General features: G+C 44.2%; 1 pseudogene; it reads right to left on the reverse strand.

The window, feature by feature from the left end:
• Positions 1 to 15,537: 15,537 nt before the first annotated feature.
• Positions 15,538 to 16,559, reverse strand: LOC147724142 (uncharacterized; annotated as a pseudogene).
• Between the last annotated feature and the right edge of the window lie 3,694 nt (positions 16,560 to 20,253).

The raw sequence follows: 20,253 nt of genomic DNA on the forward strand, positions 1-20,253 counted from the left end.
TCTACTTGTTTCGAACAATTCCGCTATTGGCTGGAGGTAGCTTTATTAAGATTTGTGAATCCTCCATGTCCAAGTTCATCTGGAGTTTTGGGAAGGTTAGAAGAGCTTTACCATTCCTAACTTTACCTCTAGATGGGGGGGTTAGCTATCCCTAGCTTAACTTTATATCTATGGGCAACACTCATTCAACACATGGGTCCTCTATTAAATTGTAAAATATCCACTCCAACTACTAGAGCATTGTATATCCCTTCCATTTATGAGCTGAGTCTGGGGGCCAAATGCCAAGGGCTATTTTAAAGGCAGGTTGAACCATCGTACTTTAAAAAAATTAAGTTAAAGGTAGTTACTGATGCGTGGAAGGTTTGGAAATCTGTATCTAAACAACTAGATATTCCAAAATTTACAAAATACACCCCCTTGTGGAGTAGTTCGATCCTACTGGCCTGCCTTAATGATAGTACCTCCCGGAGGTGGGAAAATTTAGGTATTAAGACAGTGGCAGACTTTTTTTGCCAAGAAAATACTACCACCTTCGATTGGCTTCAGCAGAAGTATACTATTCCTGCTACTGATTTTCTTAAATACTTTCAGGTGCTTACGAGTATTCACAATTGTGTTCCCAGATTAGAATTAGATAATTTTCAACTTTTCTCAGTCATTGGAAAATGATCTACTAGTATAGGCAGCCAATATCGGTTATTGATTGAAAATACTAAGGATGATTTAGAGCGGGTTGAACAAGCTTGGGCTCTAAGGCTGGGTAATCCAAATATAGATATTGATTTCTCTTTGGCCCTATCATCAAAACTGTTCATCGCCTCCAATCTTAAAGCCCAATATATAGAGTTATATACAATCTTTACTATACACCGGCAAAATTGTTTTCCTGGGGTTTACGGGATGATGACAACTGCCCAAGATGTAGACAACCTCAAGCGAATTTAATTCATATGTTTGCCGAATGCCCCAAACTAGATATATTAAAAGTAATGATTATGAGATTCTGGGCCCAGGTTTTTGGACGGAATATACGAGATTCAGTAACCCTCTATGTGATGGGCCATGATGATTCTCTCGGTCATAGTATTGAGGAGCAAAGGTCCATGTTTTTAGCTACTGCAATTTTCTGTATTATTCTTGCTGCCCGTTGGAAGGACCTAGAGCCACCTACATTTCAGGTGTGGCTTAGTCGATTTCTGGCCACTTATAAACAGGAGATCTCTATTATATTTTTCATTGGGTGATATAGTTATTAATATGCTTGTTTATTCTTTTTGATGTCTTAATATGTTTGAAGTACTTTTTATACATTTGATGAATATGTATTGCTGTATCCTTTGACTGAATGTTGCTCAATAATAAAAAATAAAAAAATATGTAGCACCATCCAGATTCGATTTTTTTCTCCTTTTTCATCTCATGGAATTAATTTCGAATTTGACTTCATTTAATCAAGCAGGTATACATTGCTTGCATTTAAAGTGTTTGCTGTCCGATTTTCGCAGTATTATTGAATAACTTCAAAGTTGTACACAATAACAAATATGTTTATATGTAGGAGTTCATTTTACCTTGTTCTTATCCTGAAAAGACCCTCAAGTATATTGCAGGTAAAAATAAATAGAGGAACCTGGGGGCATATTATCAAGAAAGCTCGATACATTATCGCCGCTTTTATCGGCTGAAACTGCTGATAAAGTGGCAATAATGGGCTTGATAATATGCTCTATGGAATTCCAACTGAAGCCCATGTTAGATGTGAAGACATCTAACATGGGCTTCGATTGGAATTCCATAGAGCATATTATCAAGCCCATTATCGCCGCTTTATCGGCAGTTTCCTGCCGATAAAAGAGGCAATAATATATCGAGCTTTCTTGATAATATGTCCCCTGGAGACTTCTAATGTGATTTGAGAATTTCCTCTACACCTCCATCTCCCCTTCTGCTTCCCATTCAGTATCTTATCTGTTAACATTAAGACATCACACAAAGAGACTTGATTAATTTGTCCTTGTCGCGTATCAAGAGAGAGAGAGGGATGATCAGAAAGCTAGTCTGTATCCCCGGGTTTATATATAGTAAATCAAAAAGAGACTAGCTTATGTATAGGGAGTTAACAAAAGTTAAATGGCTCAAGTATGTTTCGTCAGGGGGTAGGAGCACCTGGTGAGTTGGTGAGGGTTTCATGAGCACACTCGCCAGGTGCTCCTACCCCCTGACGAAACATACTTGAGTCATTTAACTTTTGTTAACTCCCTATACATAAGCTAGTCTCTTTTTGATTTACTATAATTTGTCCTTGTAACATATCTCAAAAGGACGGGTGTCAGATCTGTAATTAGCTAACCTTATTGCATTACATGTATTCCTAAAAAGTTTTTTTTCTCCTATTTTCACCCACACATAATTATGAGCACCCTCACCTATGGTGGAAGAAACTGTTATTACCAACAACTGCAATGCATTGTTTTTCTTTCAAATGATACACTAACAACCTGGTGTACAATACTAGAGCTACTGCACATTGTCCTATTTACAAACAAAGAGAATTTATCAGAATATCCTGGGTTTCTCTACTAGTTGTCTCTTACCCATCATAACCAGCAAACACTTTCAAAATTGCACTAATAACTCCATAAAAATGATTTTGTTGGCACAGCTGAGTGAAATGTCTGTACGATCATCCTATTGTTTTTTTCCAATAAAAAGGCTACTGGAGGTAACTGCGTTGCATGTACCATTGCTTATTATTGTACCAACCCCCTTGCCTTAAAAGTGCACAATTCCATTCTTTTTAGTATATCTGGATTCAGCAACATCACAAATAGTCCTGTTTGCACATGTTCCAGTCTGTTTACTATGTGCCTGGATACAGCAAATATGCATGTGAAGGGCTAAACCCTTAGTTTATATATTACACCCATGACACAGTGGTGGATTTACTTTGTCCACTTGAAAAGTAAAGAGACTGAAGAGAGTGACTGTAATGCCCATACACATAGCAAGTATTTACTATGAGTGCAGCTATAGTGGAAGTGGAGAAATTGCAAGCAAGGAATTACAGGAGAGTACAGCACATAAAGCGAATATTTCAGGCCTGGGTGTGCAAAGAAAACTTCACTCTTGGGGCATGTTGTTCACGACTAATTGGAGGTTTGGGAGTGAAAACCATCTCATGGGGTACCGGCGTCCACTATAGGGTGATATAAGAAACATTATGGTATGTACGTTCTGGTATGCGAAGAGCACAAACCTAGCTTGTGAACAGCAGAGTGCTGTTCATGGGCCATGGGCCCTGGAAAGGTACAATGCTGTGTGTCTCACAAGATCCATCCTTCCATTATTACATATGGTGGAGGGGTAAGTCTTTCATGAAACCTGTTGAACCCACTGATCTCTTGGTATCTCCTCTGAAGATTTGAGAAGACTTGCAAATCAGTTTAAAAGAATTTGTCCAATGCTTACCCTCAGAATCATTTTGAAGTAATGCGTTTTGGCGCTACTGCACATTTTACCACCAGTAACATAATACTAAAATAGTTTTTTAAGTTTTGTCCATTACAATTATACCTATATTTCGGTAGTGAACCGTTTTGATGAGGATTTTCCGGCAAAGGTCACCATGATACTAATTTAGGTCATGCAATTGCAAACTCGTGGAAAAAGGGAGGAAAAGACCATGGGCCTCATTTATGAGGCCCCTTGCGCCATCGCAACTTCACTTTTCATGAAGTTCCGTGGCGCAGAAGCCTGCGTGATATTTATCAGTCAGCAGTACGCCAGTTTTTGTGGCGTACTGCTGCCTGATAAATATCAGTCCCTTTAACGCAGTGTTCTGCGTTAAAGGGGCGTGCAATGGGTGTTGCTGGGGGCGTTCCCAGCAACATCCATGGCCTTTTGACACTGCCCCAGATTTACGAGAAATCGTAACTCTGAAGCAGTGCCAAAAGCTTACGCCTCCCCAGGGGAGGCGTAAGGGAGGCGCAACAGGGAGAAATGTCTTTATTTCTCCTCGTATTTCCTTTTTCTATGTGTGCTGCATTCTACAGCACACATAGAAAGAGGAAAAGCCTCTTGTGATTATTTTTGTACAGAAAGGTTTCCCTTCCTGTACAAAAATAATCTTCCCCGCAACGCAGGCACCCTTGCACCATTGTACAAGGGTGCCTGCGCTGGCGCAGGCAGCCCATTGTGCGCCGGCGCAGGGGAAAAGGACAGGAATGCGTCGTATCTTATAGATACGGCGCATTTCTGCCCCTTTCTTTTGCCGTAGAGAAGCGCAGCAGGAAGGCCTGCTGAGCTTCCCTACGGCAAAAAGTCATAAATGAGGCCCCATATTTAGATGTATTATGACTTCTTGTAATCATGCAGAAATGTAGTAAGTGAAAAAAAACATAGCATGTTCGTGTAGTTTTCATTAAACCACACAACTGTGAGCAATATGCTCCCAAATGAATGCTAAAAGATCAAGATAATGTCAATGTAAACAAGAACATACAGATCTAAGGGGCATATGTATTCAATACCGTTATTGCGATTCTCAAATAGCGATTTTTAGAGAATCGCCATTTGAGAATCGCAAAACAGGTTGTAATAAAAAATTCGCACATATTTAGCAATTCCTTGGCATTCCTTAATTGCGATTAGCAAATTGCGAATAGCAATTAAGGAATACCTTCCCATTCATTCCTATGAGATAGGAGGCCCATAGGAATTAATGGGAAGACATTCTCAATTTGCGATTCGCAATTAGAGGACCGCAAATTGAGAATGCAATTTCAAGGGTGCCAGGGTGTCAAAAGGCTACCCTGTTTCACCCCTGCAATATGTATGTGTGCACAAGTGGCGCACATATATGCCTCTAAGGCCTCATGGCGCTTTGAAAAATGCAAAAAAGTGAATTTTTCAAAGAAAACGCAAATTACCACCAACTCGAAGTTGGTGGTAATTTGCGATTCCTTAAGGCCAAATCGCACTTTTTCTGTGCTTCATACAATGCATTTAAGGAATTGCAATTTGCAATTCCTTAAATGCAATCGCAAAATAGAGAATCACAAATTTAGCGATTCTCTAATTTGCGATGCCCTTTTAGGATGGTACATCCGAAAAGGCCTTTTCCCGTTCGCAAATGGGACGATTCTGAGAATCGGCCCATTTGCGAATGGGAAAAGGGCTTGATACATATGCCCCTAAGATCTTCCAGAGCACTCCTTCACATATAGAAAAATAAACGACTGCAGGAAAATTGCATAGACAAACAGCAATACGTGTACCCATTTATCATTAGCCACCTTCATGAATCTTGTTAGCAGGTACACTCTTTGTAGAAGTAGTTTGACATATATTCAAGCTGTTTTCACACGATCAATAGCAATGAGTATATGCCCAGGGATGGGCAAAACTCAGGTAATTTGCAGGTGCACAATTATGTACATTTATAGCAAAAATATGTGAAAATACCTGTAATCACATAAAATGCATCTCACGCTCAAAAAATTACCAGAACGATCGGTTTGGGTAAAAATTCAACTTGAAAATGTAGTTTTGAGTTGAATTCCAGTTGTGAACATTAAAAAACCTGCTTCTTGTGTTTGGATTTGTAGTTTGGCAGTCTTTAGACATAATATCGGAAACAAAATCATTGTGGGACACAATATCGTGCCTGAAATATCCAGGACCAAAGTATTGTGATGGTAAGTTTCTATAGGTAAGCAAAGTTTTACTATATATAACTCCACATATATGTACCTTGACAATATGTATATCTTAAAGGTACGTAGATGTGGAGTTAAGAATAGTACATCTATACTTACCTAGTTGCACTTATCTTCTCGATATTTTTATCCTTTATATTTTTTCGTTGATATTCTGTGCATGTGATGTTTTTGTTTTCGATATTCTGTCAGTGATCCAGTTTTGCACTCAAACATTACCTGAGCAGTCCACTCAGGTAAAATATCTGCCTGAAAAGTTTGCTGAATGCCAGCATTAAATATTTTGCAGCTCCTATTCAACACACTGCCGCTTATCTTCGGATTTGTGATTTCCAGCTCAAAAAATACCAGGACAGTTCGCACGGATAAACAATCTAACTCAAATGTGTGTTCACTGCTTGCATTGAAGGAACTACAGCTTGCGTTCAAAACACTGCCGCTTACGCTCAAAAATTACTCAAATTGTACATCTCGGATTACGATTTCTCCCTGAAAAAAGGGAGTCCCATTATGCAATGTGGTATAATGATGTAATCTTGGTAATTTTGCCAAAATGATGCAATTTCACTGGCATAATTAAAATTTTGAAGCAAACACAAGGAGAGGATGACAGAGAGCTGAAATTATTCAAACACTCACCCCCAGTCACACTTTTTAACAAAGCAAACACAAGGAAATGATGGATGGAGTGCTGAAACTTTTTAGACACTCACCCCCAGTCACATATGACTGGGTCTAAACTGGGGTGACGAGCTAAAGAACGATGAGAGATTCAACCCAGATCTGAGACTGGGGGTGAGTGCTGAAAAGTTTTAGCGCTCTTATCATCATCTCCTTGTGTTTGCTTTGTTTGCCCTAAGTTGGCAGGGTATGCCCAGACGTGGGTCCCGTGCCCATTTTGCCACTGGATTCAAGCTAGCCTGGCTGATAAGCAGTGTTACCCCGAAACCGGTCCCAGGAATATTTTTTCCGGTCCAGGGAAGACCTGGCTCGGCAATTCGGGCTGGACTGTTCCCATGAGGCACAGGGTCAAGACTGATTTGCATATGGCTGGGTTAAACTAGGGTGGCAAAGTGAGCTAAAGAACGATGATGGATTCAACCCAGATCTGTAATTGGGAGTGAGTGTCTGCAAAGATTCAGTGCTCCCTCCATCATCTCCTTGTGTTTGCTTTGCTCACCCTAATTTGGCAGGGTATGCCCAAACATGGGACCCTTGCTCACTTTGCCACTGAATTCAAGCTAGCCTGGCTGATGAGGGGTGTTACCCTGAAACAGGTCCCAGGATGTTTGTTTCCGGTCCAGGGAAGATCTGGCTCGGCAGTTCGGGCTGGACTCTCCCATGAGGCATGGGGTCAAGACTGCTTTACATATGACTGGGGTCTAAACTGCGTTAGCGAAGTGACCTAAAGAACGATGATGGATTCAACCCAGATCTGTGACTGGGTGTGAGTGTCTGAAAAGTTTCAGTGCTTCGTCCATCATATCCTTCTGTTTGCATAATTAAAATTTCGCACAGGCCTAGAGTTTTACTGTAATTTCATTGAGAGACCTCTTATCAATACAGATTTTTAATTGACCTCTTGGTGGTAACACTGTTGAGGATATTGCATGAGTAATACATCCATTATTAAGTTAGACCTACAGAATACTTGATATATTTATTCTTGAATTCCATATGGGGTTGCCAGTAATTAGATTTGCCAATCAATATGTCAATGCAGCAGTAGAGTCACTGCCTTTTTCTTGATAAAGCAGTGAGAAAGGTCTGCGTATTCCTCTGGTAGAACTTATTCAGTATTAGAACATTGGAATGTTGGGAGCTCCATTGTTGAAATTGGAGTGCTCCATGCTTTTAAGGGCCGGTAAAGGCCCGCAGAGCAACATTCCAATGTTTTACAAAGGCCTCTTGGAGCTCGAGGGGATTTAAATCCCTTCGAGCTTCGAGAGGCTTCTGTTTTATTTGTTAGAACATTCTACCCTCTAGTGGTATAATGTTCTAATAGCCTTATAGCCCTTCCTAGCAGGGCTATACCGGCTATTAAAGTCCCGGTCGCTTGTTAAAGTCCCTCGCCTTTGCCTCGGGCCTTTAACGCAGGAGCAGGCCTTTAATAGCCGGTATAGCCTGCTACTGCGGGTTATAAGGCTGTATTGTCTATGACCCTTATGCTTCTATTTTCTATATTGGAGTTAGCAGACACATAGATACTGTGATAGCACCCTTGATGTAATGTAGGTGATCCTCAAGATGTTCTTGAATAAAGTGACTAAGGTAGTAACTGTTCACCTTGATTGTGACACTCGTTATGAGTCTAGGGTCCAAATGTAAAACCTGTGGCACTTTAACTCTTGAGTCACTGAAGCGATTGCCTAAAACCCTCCCTAAGGACAGTGTTCAAGAGTGTGCAAGACCCCCTACACTTCACTGACATCATTCAACATAGCCCAAAGACAAATCAAAGTATTCATATTGATAAGGTGATGCTCAGCTTTTGTGGCAATCTCATTGTAGTAGTATTTGTAGTATTGCTTTCATCTGTCGGAATTCTTGGGTGTGTTTTTTAGGGGCCCGAGGTCCTCACTAACAAGCAGGATTTTTAGATAAAATGAGCTAAAATTCGAAATCCCATAAATTGCATGATTAGGAAATAAGGCAAATATTACCAAAGTTTGTTCCATGCTTTTGATCTTTCAGCCAGTAGAAGAAATTAACAGAAGCTGTTCCCAAACCCCTAATCATAGATATACATTTCAGGTTATTTTGCTCCAAGCAGTCCCTTTGTATGCCAAGGTGCCCTGCCCCTATATGTGCCCCATGCCTCGCTTTAACTAACTGCCCCCCATCTATACCGCTTATCTGGGTCCCCCTGCAGCCCCTCTTTATGGCAATCTTTATGGCCATAGCTTCTCTTCATGTCTCTTGCCTCCCCTGCATTTCCTGTCTTTGCCTTGCCCTTTGGAGCCCCAACTGGTGCCCCCATCACCACTGCAGCTCTTGTTGCTACCCTGCCCTGATGGCCAGGCCTCTATCTGCCCCTTGGAAGCCTTCAGTCCATATGTGTGCCATCCTACCTTGACCTGCAGTCCCTGTATATGCCCGCCCCTCCATCAGCTTCTCTGTGTGTCCTCTACTTCTCTCTATGTTCCTCTGCACTCCTGCAGGTTTATTGGTGCCCCTAACCTGCTGTATGCTGTCTTGTCTTTACATTCCGTCAGTGTCTCTCCCCCCACCCGCTCCCGAGTAGCTCCTCTGTGTGGCCCTCACTGCTCCTATATTTGCATTAATGGTCTGGATGTGCAGCTCCTCTGTGTGTCGCAAAAGTGCAACAATGGTAAAGCCAATAATTCTGCTATGTAAAATGAAAGCAGACCTATTGTTTTTGGCTTTGGTAACGTTTTAAAAAAAATGCACCTGCAGATAGATGGACTGCTTATTTTACAATGCCAGGGCTAATTTTGTGGAATTGATTTTAAAAGGTGGCACAAAGAGGATACGAATTTACAACGACTCCCCTTGTGGAGTAGGGGAGCTTTACAGAGCTATGTCCACTCACCATGCTCAAGAGTGGGGACAAATTATTTAAATCCTATTCCTGCCTTGCAAAAGTCAGGATTAGTGTGCCACTCTGCCCTTCCTCGTCTGACCTAACGGTGGCGGGGGGGCCGTTGTCAATAACGGTTTCTCTTTTCCTTTTCAAGGAAGAGCAGGAAACTGCCCTTCTCCCACCTTACCCTGCCCACGGGTGAGGCGGGATCAAGTGAGTTGCCAGTCACGCCTGTGCCCTGACCTGCTCCTTTGTGACTTGCAGCATTGGGCAGATCACAGAGTAGAAGGTCAGCTGGAACAGACTCCTTTTTTTAAACTCCTCTTGACCTTAGGCAACGTGAGTGAGAAAATGGCAAATTCTGCTCCTCACTCTTTAACAAAGTGAGGGGTTAAAAGCAAAGCCGCCTTCCACTGCACTTGGGCAGTGTTGGTGAGGACACAATTGTAACTTAAAGGGTATCCAATGACAATTTCAGACCACAGTAATCTACCATTCTTTTTATTGAGACATTTTCCTACTTGCCCTATGCAGAGGATGTTGTCCATTTTTTATGTGGGCAGGGCATAGAAATAATGCAGAGGACCTTCAAACTGCCAAACTCTTGGAAGGTTGACAAAAGGATGCATATTGCAGCCTCTCTTGGATGAATGGTTCATGAAAAGCATATGCTAAGGTAGAACTATTGTTAATTAAGGAGGCAGCTGTACCCGGATGAAATCTGAGATTCATTTGCACTTAGCTGCACCATCCTGTCCTACTGCAGAATGCCAAAACTAGAAAAATAAGCATCACTTGTGCTGGTGTCTTGTTATGACCGTGAGGTAGTGAGTGGGACTGGAAAAGGGATTCTGGGTAACCTGGAACAAGCATAAACAAAGACAATCATTTTGACTTTTGGTGGCTGATGGTTTTGAAATAGATGTGCCTTCGTTTAGACCCAAAGGTACTTTAATGCCCTCTCCAGGGCCACAGGTGCATTTGGTCTCCGCCTAACTAATTGCACTAGTTCCCTGAAGGAATAAACCAGCTCAAAAATGTAATTAAATTGACTCTTTGTCCGGGTGAATCTTTAATAAAAGCTATTTAGCTATTGTATACATTAAATTATGATAAAACCTGAATATTCGTTACCTAAGAGCTTGGATTGAAGGGACTGCCAGCAGTACCTAGTTCAACCCTAAGCCTTCTGAATATGTACATGGACTAGGGATCCCAGTGGTTGGGTCAAGCAAGAGCCCTGTGATCTTGGCTCACTTCCTTCATCTCCTTTACTCCTGCTCAGAGTGGAGACCTGCAGCAGAGGCCTCCGGGCTGGTAGCATGAGGCCAAGCAAAGATATGGGAGGGCAACACACATATCTACATCTGGGACGGGTATAGACACCGAAGCCGGGGGTGAAAGAACAGGAGAAATCAGTAATGGAAGATGAGAGATATGAAAGAGGATAAAAGAGACAGAGAGTGAATTTGTACTCACCTGTCTTTGGTGGGTGACACCTGCACAAGAAGGGGGAATGTTTTTCACATCCACAACAACAGCTATTATGACACTGAATTTACGGACCTTCAGGAGAGTGGGATGCTAAGTTGGCCAGGAGTCCTGTACTCATGTCTAGCCACCTTTCAGGAAATGAAGTTCGGCTCAGTGAGTGATCCTAACGGCACGCTAAGAGGTAGTTTCACAGCTGGGTTAAAAGCCCAGCAAAACAGAATACTGCCTACTGGGGCACCCGTTGTTAATGAATGTAAAGACTGCTCCACAAGGGACCCTGTTGCTGCAATAAAGCACCATCTTCGGGTCCAATCCCGTGAAGGGACACCGCAAATGCGGGACGTGCACTGTATGTCACATCACGATGGAAGGCTCACTCTTCACCGACGACAATAAATTTTGGCGCCATGAGGAACATACCAACTGCAAGACCAAATACACTGTGTATGCGATTCAGTGTCCTTGCAAAAAGTCTACATTGGCAAGACCACGCAGGAGGTTCGTCAGAGAATCATACAACACAGGTCCCGAATAAACAACAAGAACCTAACGGCACCCTTGGTTTCCCATTTCTTACAATATAAACATTCTGTGAATGACATGCGATTGACAGTGCTGGCAGTGATTCGAGGTGGCAGTGGCGATCCGGACGTACGTCTTTCCCAAAAGGAAGCGTATCTTATCTTAAAATTTGACACATCTAACACTGGCCTGAACAAAATGTCTGAACTTTCGAACTTGGGATTCTAGTCCTCCCCTGTAAGCTCTTTCTCCAGTATGTCCTGGTGATTCCTGGTTTGAGCTGTGATGCTGTTGCTGTCGTCCTTGGTGCAATTTTGTCTTGCACTAAATCCTAATCTATCCTATGCTGTTGCAAACTCCTTGTTATATCTTTCTTGCTTTCATCACTGTCATCTCTATTCCGTAACTAATGATGGCATCAGACGTGTGTATTGCTTTGAGCAATCCCAATAATGGGCATTGGCGACACAGTTTTTGTGAAATAGGGATACAGCGTTCAACACAGGACGCTTATGAAGGGCTTAACCTCTGCTCTCATTAACAACTTTGGCAGGGACCTTTACGAAATGAGCGATCCATGATAAGGACATTATGCCATAAAATGTTTCAGGTGTCAAATTGACGTCCATGCTTTGCGAGTAATTGGGGTTTCATGTGATAACTGGCCTAGCTCTGCAAATATGTTTATGTACTGTGATGCTGTGGGCAACTGTTAATCATCGATGTATTCACTCTGATTAAGAAGTAACACCACGATGTATGCTTTGCGAGCAATTTGGATTTCACGTTATAAATGGTCAAGCTCTGCAAAAATGTTTATGTACTGCGATGTCGTGGTCTACTGTTCATCATCGATGCAGTCACTCTGATCACGGAGTAACACCACGATTTATGCTTTGCGAGCAATTTGGACGTTACGCTATAAATGTTCAAGCTCTGCAAATATGTTTATGTACTGTGATGTCGTGGTCTACTGTTGATCATCGTTGTACCGATTAAGAAGTGACACCATGATATGGAAAGGGTAGCGCTCTTGCGCTCCTCCCCCCTCTGCCGGCACTATCCAGCCCCCTAGAACTACGAATACCAAGATCCTCGGGACTGATTCCCAGTCCGTTGTCAATCGCTACGCCCCCTGTGTAGTAACTCCCTTCTTTACGAGGGTGATGTTCACTCGGCGATTCGATTCCCAGTTACGAACAACTCCAGACTCCGTTTATCGAGGGCTCTAAGTAAGTAGCTCCCAGGCTGATTGAATTCCCCGGCGCAATATGGGAAATGCGTCTTAAACATAACTTGTCGGTTTCCGCTTCTTCACAGCTGTTTGCGGTAGCTTGATTCCCGCCCCGCCGCCCGGAATTCTCCACACGAGCACAGTTTCAGTGCAGGTAGGAGACGTCCTGTGTATGATGCACCCCCATTCTTATTCGTCATACTGCCACCATCGTGCAAAGCGGTATACATCATTTGTTTGCTTTGCCTCCCAGCCTTCTTCAACTGTAGTAAACAACTATGTGAGTCTTCTATGAACTACACACCTCGCCCTGGGCGCTTCGGATCCTGGCATCTTTGATACCGCACACAGGTATTTGGTTTACCCTCCGCTATCCCTCTCTTGTGCCAACCTCCACTGTTTATACCATCAGTACTGATTGCCGTCACCCTTGCTTTTGCAGAACACTTTCCTGAGGCTATTTCCACTTCTCCCCACGCAGTCTTTGTGCCGGCTGAGAAGGTAAATCTTTTTACTTATGAGCAGAGAGACAGAGAGTACTCTTTTAAAAGCACTATATACATAGTTTCTGACACCACTCCCAATTTTCCTTTTAGGCAAACTCTCACCCAGTCCCCGTCCTGAGGAGAACCTAGACTCATCAAGGTTCGAAACGCGTTGACTCCCAGCCTGTGTCAAGAACAAAGGGTGCAGTTAGGGACTATTTCAGACCACTCATGTGGGCCCTTTCTGTCAATTCTAAAAATCTCTACCCACAGGTGTTGTGAGACAGGCAGGCAAATCCATTCCAGATCCGCCTGTTTACTGGTTTTCTAGTTAAAGGACTGGCTTTCTTCACTCATAAATTGTAAAAGCTGTATATATCACAACTATTTTGTTATGTAATCTGTTTGAAGCATAGTAGTTGGTGTCACTGAAATCCTGAGTGTTTTCCTTAATTGTTAGTATCCTTCTATATATTGTATATATTCTTTCATGTTTTTGCACTAACTGTTTTGATAGAATGTTTCTTCGATGTCATGTGTTCTGATGAAATAATGCAAATTAATTCCTAAAATACAATAAATTTGTTTGGAAATATACAACCATTTGGCTACGCAGTACGGTCTGGCTGTGTGGTCTACTAATTTGCTTTAAACAATCCTGGTCAGCCATTTTGTTCTGTTTTTCGATAATTCTAAATTAAGCACCTTGTTTTTTTCTGACAAAAGCAGATAGATATATCAGCCTCATTATCTTACTTGGTGTACTTGGGTGTTTGAACGATATGGGCACACCAAACTTGCTCTTTAATCTGCAAATAAATCAAAGCACAAACCTGTTAACAAACTTTAGAGTAAAACTTAGACAAGCAAACTCTCAGCAATGGCTCACGTGTCCTGTGGGGCCGTCAGTAGATTAGGCTTGTGCGTAGTTATAGGGCAAATGGCACGTTTACTGTCTACACAACCGAGAGAGGGAGGAGGGCAGGAGTGCAGGCGTAGATTCCTAGAGCGCTGTAAAACCAAGCACAGCCATGAATACTTCAGCAAAGGTTCCTCATCATTATTGATATCAAATTGAGTCCAGTAGTGACAGCTTCCTTTCCAGAACATGGAGGACAAGCAAAATTGAAACATGCAGCCAACAAGCACGCTTAAAATGTGAACAGCCACAGCAGCCGCGGCCTGTACAGGTAATAGCAGTGTGATGGTGGTGAAGAACCGGATTAACCCACTTAATGGGTCTCGGCGGCGGGGGAGCCGCCCAAGCCTTCCATACCCTTCATATATAGTAAAAGGAGACACAGGATCCTTCGTCTGCAGGAGGAACCCAGATTTATTCAAATAGCCCGGGCTATGGAACAGAGTCCCAGGCTCGTCAGAAACAAGACAGAGGAGGCTGCTGCTTTACTCTGCAGCTTACAAGCCTTTTATACTTTTTCCTTCTGATCTTTTGGCTGTTAGTTCATTGTTCAATCAGGACAGTTTTTGCAGTTGATAACCAGATCCAGACGATGTTTGTAGATGGTGACCTGGTCAAGGCTTGGTACACAAAGTTTGATCAAAGCTCGGTCTTTCAGGTCATTGTCCACTCAGCTTGATCAAAGCCCGGTCTTTCAGGTCATTGTTTAATCCCCCTTATCAAGGCCCAGCAGTCAGACCATTGTCCAGATAACCTGATCACGGTGTCAAGGTTGTTTGCCAGGCTGGGAGCAGGAGATGGAAAACAAATCATTTACAGAGGGTGTGAGTGTCTCATGGCTTTCTGGTGAACTGCAAAGAACAGGGGGGGGGGGGGGGGGGGGTTGGGTGTTCGACAGTTCCTGGGCAGAAATACAGGCTGCAAGATGGTTGTTGTTGTGCTAGTTAGATTTTCCTCAGGCATCAGCAGAAATGGCCAGGCGGGTCGTTTGGAAGTGTTTGACACGAGATGGCAATGAAAAAGCAATGGAGTCCTGGTACAAATGATGCCGATCAGAAGTCCACTTTTCCTCAGACCCTCCTTTTGCCATTGAGTGGCAAAAACTTTAAGAAAAGTCAATGTTCATAAGGCCATCGGTTTCTTGCTGGAGCATCATCATCATATTGGTGTTGTGAATGTTATAGGGTGGAGGCTTGATGGTCTGGACACACATTGTACAGAGCAGACACTGAAAGCACAAACAGCAGGAGACCAGTACAGTTACTCCCAAGGCAAGGAAGATGATGATCCTCCACCCCCACTGGGAAAGGAGGCCCCAGATCCAGCCTGTGAGGGTCCAGTTGCCTAAATCCAGATGAATTTCGGAAGAAAGGCGATGCAGACGTTGGATGGCATCGTACACTGTAGGTGCGTTGTCTGGGATGTACATGCAGCAGCTGGAGCCGATCAATATACACAATCAATGTATACACACACCACCACGATCAGCAAGGATGACATCTAGGACCATTCTGTTCTGGGGCATTATGAGGCGGTCCGCCTGCAGCTCTGCAGTGATGTTGGAGAGGGCACCAGCTGTTACTGTGATGGTGGGTGGCTTCAAGGACCCTGGTCAGTCCTCATACAGCCCAACTGTTGGCCATGGGGCCCCAGAAAGGAAGGAAACCTTTAAAGAAGTCCCCGGTTTCCTGGCCTGCTGTATCCTCGGCTGATATGATGCCCCTACTTGAGCGGGGCGTCACGCCACTAATGGGTATTCTACCCATTGACAGGTGATAACCTCATTGGGTAGAATAAGTTGGTGGAAGGAGGAAGGCCAGATAGCAGGTACCAGACCAGGTACGAGGTAGCCAAGTGTAGGCAGCAATGCCACAGATGGAATAGGTTTTGGGGGATGCCACCAGCTTCGGAGGAGATGTGGAGTTTAAAGCTTTGTGATATCACACGTACTGGTACCAACTTTCTTAGTCCCTAGGCCATGAATGCAGACACAGCCTTGCACATTTATGTCATTCACAGTGTCTTGTTCATCAGGCAGTATCCTTCTTGGGCGGAATCTGGAAAATGTTCATCGATTAGTTGAGTTGAATACTACCATCTCACCGAGTTCATCTGGGGATAGTAGCATTGTGGATGAGCTGGTCGGGCAAAAAGGAGCATTGACATGGTCAGATCTGTTCCGCCAGAAGTCATCCCAAAATGATCCAAGGGCAGAATTTGCAGTACCATTGACAGTGTAGGCCTCCTGTATCAACATCCACCATGCAAGACAAGACCCAGAGATGGAAAAGGGGTAGGGAAAGAATGGGACAGGGTGTATCATGGAATGCGGGATCAGTTCACAAACCCAGCAGTTGGAAGTGTTCATGATCAGCTGGTGATGATGCAACATTTGGATGAAGGTGTTATTGAAGAATTCTGCACGGTGGGGTAATTCGTGGGCTGGTAGCGTGAAATACTGGTGTTCTGCAGGAGTCGGGGTAGGAGTTGGTGAGGTAACAGGGTGGTAGACCAGTAACAGCCAACCAAGGATAGACAGGATGAGGGAGACAAACACTGTTACCACGGTGGCCATGAAGCATTTACTATGTCGGAGACTAACATATTGTTTCTGGATTCTGGTGTTTTGGACGGCAGCCATTGTGCTAAGTCAGGGACCTCTAGTGTCTGTCTGTGATTGGTGATGGCTTCACTGGGTACAGGTGCCAAGGGCCCTATGGCGTACCTTAGTCTGACACGCCAGCACTACTCTCAGCCGGGGAAGATCACAGGCGTGCAGCCCATAGGCACTTGGCAAATTCAAGGGCAAGCCTTCCCTTGGGGGCTCAAGTTATATCGGTCGGATGTAGGGACAGTATGGTCGGGAAACAATTGTTCTTGGTGTTGTGCAGAGTTAAGGGAGGGTTCCACCCTTCCTTTCAGTATGCTGTCACGTTCTGCTTCCGTAGATGTAGAATGCAGTCTGGCATCGCTGAATGGGACAAACGTCGGGACTGTTTCTATTTCGGAGTCCCTTTGTCCTTCCCTCACCCACTGATCATAGGGTAGGGGCAGACGCACACGCCTGCAGTGTGACAAACGCACCCAATTCTTCCAACCTTCTACTTTCACTGCGGTGCGGGTGGCCAGCAACACCTGACGGGGCTGTGTTCAGCGGGGCTCGAGGCTCTTAGTCCGTTGAAAGTTCCGGATCAGGACCCAGTCACCAGGTTGGATAACTTTCCTGGGCCCTCGCTTTTGTCAGATATGGCCTCATGCACCTCGTGATAAAGAGTACAAAAGGTATTAGTCAGACTGTAGAGATAATCAGTTAATACAGGGTATTCAACATCAGACAGTTTCTTAGGCCGCGGGACACCCCATACATTGGCAGGCCTTCTGAACACAATTTCATGGGGGGATAGCCCCATCCTGGTGTGGGCCGTTGTTCTTGTGGACAGTAGGGCTAAGGGCAGAGCATCAACCCAAGTGACACCTGTCTCTGCTACTATTTTGGCCATTTTAGTTTTTAGGATGCCATTGTACACCTCCACTAGACCTGCTGACTTGGGGTGGTTCGCTGCATGAAATTTTTGTTTTATACCCAATGTTGTACAGACATATTCCATAATTTGAGCCGTAAAGTGGGTCCCGTTGTCACTCCAGACCAAGCGGGGCAAACCGAATCGTGGGAGGTACTCTTTTAATAGCACTTTGGCGGTAGTGATAGCGGTGCAGTCTTTGACGGGGTAGGCCACCACCCATCAGCTGAAGGTACAGACCACCACTAGGACATATTTCAAATTGTTACATCGGTCCATCTGGATGTAATCCATTTGGAGGACTTCAAAAGGGAAGGTAGGAGGAGAGAATCCTCCCTTAGGCGTAACTGTGCCTTTTCCTGGGTTATACATTAGGCAAATCATGCATGTTTTAACCAGCTTGTCAGCATATGCTGGTATCTTAGAGTTGTACCATGTAGGTTTCAACAGTTTACATATCCCTTTTGCACTGATGTGACTAGGACCATGGGCCATCGTAACTACTGGTAGCATGTGACTGTCAGGTAACATCCATTGTCTTTCCATAGTCGTACGGCCCAACAACCATCAATTCCCTCCTTTGCTAATTGCTCCTTCCACACCCTTAGTTCCTCAGGAGTAGTATGGGACTGAATATCAATCACACTCTGTCTGCCACCCACCTAGCGGCACCTCCTACATACATTCCTTCCCTTTTCCTAAGAGCTGTTTGTCTGGCCGTCTGGTCAGCCAGGGCATTGCCTTTCCCAACATCATCTGTCACTTTCTTATGGCCCTTACATTTTATAATGGCCACCTTTCTGGGGAGTGTCAGGGATTCTAACAATCGGTGAATTAGGGGGTCATGTTGATTCTTGGTCCCATGGGAAGTAAGGAAATTCCTTTTTTTCCATAACCTCCTGAAGTTGTGGGCCACCCCGAAAGGAATATTGGCTGTCAGTATAAATATTTACTGTCATCCCTTTGCTTAACTCACAAGCTCTAGGGAGGGCCACTAATTCTGCTGCTTGAGCAGAGCACTGCGGAATCTGAGCTGTTTCTACTACTCACCCTAATGTCGTGAGGGCGTAGGCGGCTGAGGTGTTACCATCTGGCCCTCTGAGACATGATCCGTCCACATACAGTGTACCTTCTGGTTCTGCTATTGGGGTGTCCTGTAAGTCAACCCGTCCCCTCGTCTCCCCCTCTGTCCTTAATATGCAGTCATGAGGGCCTAAGCGGGCATCCTGAATATCCAGTAGAGTAATCTGGCGGGGTTTAGTACAGTGCATCTTTTGCTGTTAATGTGGCTGGCAAAGAGTGTCAGTTCATATCCTGTGAGTTGTACGCTAGTGAGGTACCATGTCTTGGTGTTATTAAGGAGGGTATCTACAGAATGGGGGACCATCAGAGTCAGGGGGGAGTTCATGACGATCCCCGCACTCTGACGGACCATGAGGGCAGGCCGCAGCAGTCGCACGTAGGCATCCTGGGAGAGCCCTTGCAACAGGATCTAAGGTGGCTGAAAAATAGGCACATGGCAGATGGTGACCTTCGAACATCTGGGTCAAGACAGCGCACGAACAGCCGTCTGTCTCATGTACAAAAAGAAAAAAATGTTTGTTATAATCAGGAGTACAGAGGACTGGATGAGTACACAGAGCCTTTTTTAAATCTTGGAAGGCCTGTGCATGCTCTCTAGTCCATGGAAAGGAACTGTCTGATATGTCTTTAATGGTGAGGGCAAGAAGAGGTTTGACCATGGGCGAAAAATTGGAAATCCACTGTCTACACTTTGAGGTTAGGCCTATAAAGGCTCACACCTGCTTTTGTGTTCAAGAGGCCGTCATAGCATTGATAATGGCTACACGATCAGCAGTGAGCTGCCTTCCCTCCTTCGAGAGGAGATGACCTAAATAGGTCACCTTCTCTTGCCAAAACTGAAGCTTTTTCAAAGAGACTTTGTGATTATGGAGGGCAAGGTGGCGTAACAAACAGAGAGTAGCTTTTTTACATGCTGGAGCAGAATTTGCAGCAATGAGGAGGTCATCTACATATTGTAATAGTGTGCAATTATCAGGGAGTTCCAAGGAATCTAGCTGACTGTTTAGGGCTTGACTATAGATACTGGGGCTCTCTGTGAAACCTTGAGGGGCGCGGCAGAATCTAAAGCTCCGCCCACCAAGGGAGAAACCAAAAAAATGTCTGCTGTCAGGATGTATAGGAATGCCGAAAAAAGCCTTCTTCAGGTCTATGACAGAGAAGTGCGTTGCGTCACAAGGGACCATCGTTAAGAGAGCTGTAATGTCGGGGACAACAGGATATTGGGATATTGGTATTTTGTTAAGGGCTCTCAGGTCAATCACAAATCGGTATATTTTAGGGGAGAGAGCATCTCTATTTGTCTTTTTAAGAAAGGGAATAATGGGACTGTTACAGATATTGCCACGTGTTTCCTCCACTATGCCCTTGTCCATTAATTCAGATATTATTGTTAAAAGGGCCATTTCTCCTTCCACGGGCTGTCGATACTGCCGGAGGTGGGGGAGAAGTGCACCTGGCTGGATGCGTACCACATGAGGGGATATGTTGAGACACCCTACATCAGTGTCTGATGATGCCCAGAGGGAGGATGGTAAAGACTGCAACTCTGGTGGGAGGGGACAGGACACGTACATATAGGAAGCTGAGGTGGGAGAAATTGTTAGGGATACACCTTGGGGACTACATGATATGGTCGCATACAGAGCTTTCACTAAATCCATTCCTAACTAGTTTTCACTGCAACCTATAGTAAGGACCAAGGGAGCGTCAACATGTGCAAGGCCAATATCG

The sequence above is a fragment of the Lissotriton vulgaris genome, chromosome 4_1, assembly GCF_964263255.1.
Source record: "Lissotriton vulgaris chromosome 4_1, aLisVul1.2, whole genome shotgun sequence".
In the NCBI taxonomy this organism is placed as follows: Eukaryota; Metazoa; Chordata; class Amphibia; order Caudata; family Salamandridae; genus Lissotriton; species Lissotriton vulgaris.